The sequence below is a fragment of the Palaemon carinicauda genome, chromosome 7 (assembly GCF_036898095.1).
Source record: "Palaemon carinicauda isolate YSFRI2023 chromosome 7, ASM3689809v2, whole genome shotgun sequence".
Taxonomy (NCBI): domain Eukaryota; kingdom Metazoa; phylum Arthropoda; class Malacostraca; order Decapoda; family Palaemonidae; genus Palaemon; species Palaemon carinicauda.
In genome coordinates this window covers 8,401,831-8,404,330 of record NC_090731.1, presented here as the reverse complement: position 1 = coordinate 8,404,330, position 2,500 = coordinate 8,401,831, and positions in this window count along the sequence as shown.

Sequence of the window (2,500 nt, the reverse complement as noted above, 5' to 3'; positions counted from 1 at the left end):
TATACGTATATACAGTATATCTGTATATATATACATATATATATATATATATATATATATATATATATATATATATATATATATATATATATATATAAATATATATATATATATATATATATATATATATATATATATATATATATATATATATATATTATATATATATATATATATATATATATATATATATATATATATATACATAGTGGGTATGTATTATTCTATTCATACATATATGTGTGTATTTATGCATTTATAAATGGATTAATAAAAAACATGTAAAAATATACAATAACACTAAGTATTTTCTTTATCAAGCAAGGTAGATAGCAAAAGCCCAGCATTCATGCAAAGTATATTCATTTTAAATATTGCACAACAATGTATAATCAAAATAGGATATCTTTGTATAATTCTTTCAAATTCGAACGATTTCAAAATACACAAAGGAGATATTTATGAAGTTAAACCGTAATATCATTTCAGGAATCGTATACAAATGAAAGGATTTGAATATATCAAAGAAGCTTATAGTTAAGATATCTGGCTTTGAAGAGATTTCCTATACAATGAATATCCTTTATTATCTAGTTACTTAAGAATTTGAATAATAGTCCAGTAGAAGAGACTCTTTAGCTATGGTAAGCAGCTCTTCTAGGAGAAGGGCACTCCAAAATTCTTTTCATCAGAAAGTGCGCAGTTTTCCTTTTTATTTTCCTAATATTTGTTGGTCCTCCTCTTTCCTCTATCCTGTGGTCGCTATTTTATATTGGATTGAATTTATTATTATTCACCTTCGTATCCTTGAAATTTTTGAATGACTTTGTATTATTTTAACATCCAACTTAAGAAAAAAATTCTTAATAAGTACTACTATAAACTCAGGTCATTTGTTTTTTAATCACATTCTTTTTCCTCCGTGTACATTCTGCCTTATATTTCATTTTTATTTTCCATTTTCATCTTTAATACGTTTACTATTTACTGAATTCTTGTGCACAACCGTCTTTTCTATCTTCGAATATTACAGCATGTGGTTCTATTAAATTCATATCATATGCTTATCCTTTTAATCAATCATGTTACATTCTCATAAAAACAAACTCAGTAGAAATATTACCTAATATTTCCAATGTTTCTTCAGATGAAATTACTTTGGATGGTATTATCCCACAGGTTTTCATCAAGTAATTTCGGCTAAGACCATCAAACCTTAACCCTTGCCAGGTGTGGGTGCTACTGGACCGCTCGGCAGTTGGCAAATTGAGGTATTTAGGACGACATACTGTTCCTTGGTTCTTTGATGGAATGGATCTAATAACCCTGTATCCGAGGTCCCCCCAACTATAATTAACAGTTACAGGAATTTTGGATGTCTCAAAAGACTTTTTGGTCCATCCGGGGAGACTCCATTTACTCTTTGTTAGAGCTATTTAGTTTAAGCATCAAGAGAGAGAGAGAGAGAGAGAGAGAGAGAGAGAGAGAGAGAGAGAGAGAGAGAGAGAGAGAAAGAGAGAGGGGGGGGGGGTGTTTTAATAAACATTTTGGATGTCTTAAAGAATCTTTAGTCCATCCGGGGAGACTCCTTTTGCTCTTGGGTAGAGCGATTTAGTTTACACATTTAGATAGTTTTTATGATCTTGTCTAAGTTATTCTTGAACTCGTTTACCGTGTTACTGTTCACTACATCCGCTGGAAGCGTTTTCCATATATTTGCTAGTTTGTATGTAAAGAAATTACCCAATTTAGTGGTGCATCTTTTCAATTCCCGTTTTAAAGAGAGAGAGAGAGAGAGAGAGAGAGAGAGAGAGAGAGAGAGAGAGAGAGAGAGAGAGAGAGAGATAGAGAGATGTGTCTGATGTTATACTAAGATAGATAAACACACCAAAACTAGAAACAAGTATGTGTTTATTCCATTTCATTACTTGCATCTTCTATATCTAGGGAAGTGCGATAATTTTGAAAACTTCTTTTTCCGGTAAAAATTTCAGAGCGAACTCCCTAACGAATGAGATTTTAAGGATTTACCTTTTAATCCCTCCTAGAAACTACATCATAAAGAAATCTACGATTAAAGTAAATAGCATTTAAAAGACATTGGATTAGAACACCATAATATCTAGAGCTAAACCGTAATCATAAATTTAATGCCTTAAGACAGTATGTACGAAATAAATGAGATGTTTACAGATTAGAAATAGCAATTGTTTATTATGTACATCCAAAAAACCGTATTCGTAGAAAGACATCGATAAATTATATCCTTTCCAACTGCAACACCGAAAGAGATGAATGCATTCTTGGAAACCAATATATCACCTGAAAAGGGATTTAACGGCCGCAGTTTAGATAAATGGGCGTCAAAATATTTAAAACTGGTTTCAAATCTCTTTTCCCCATAATGATTTATGATTCCATCAATTGCAATTTTTTTTTCTTTTTTTGGTAATATCATTTACGTGGTTATGAGAACTTTTCATAACTTGAATCTATTTAC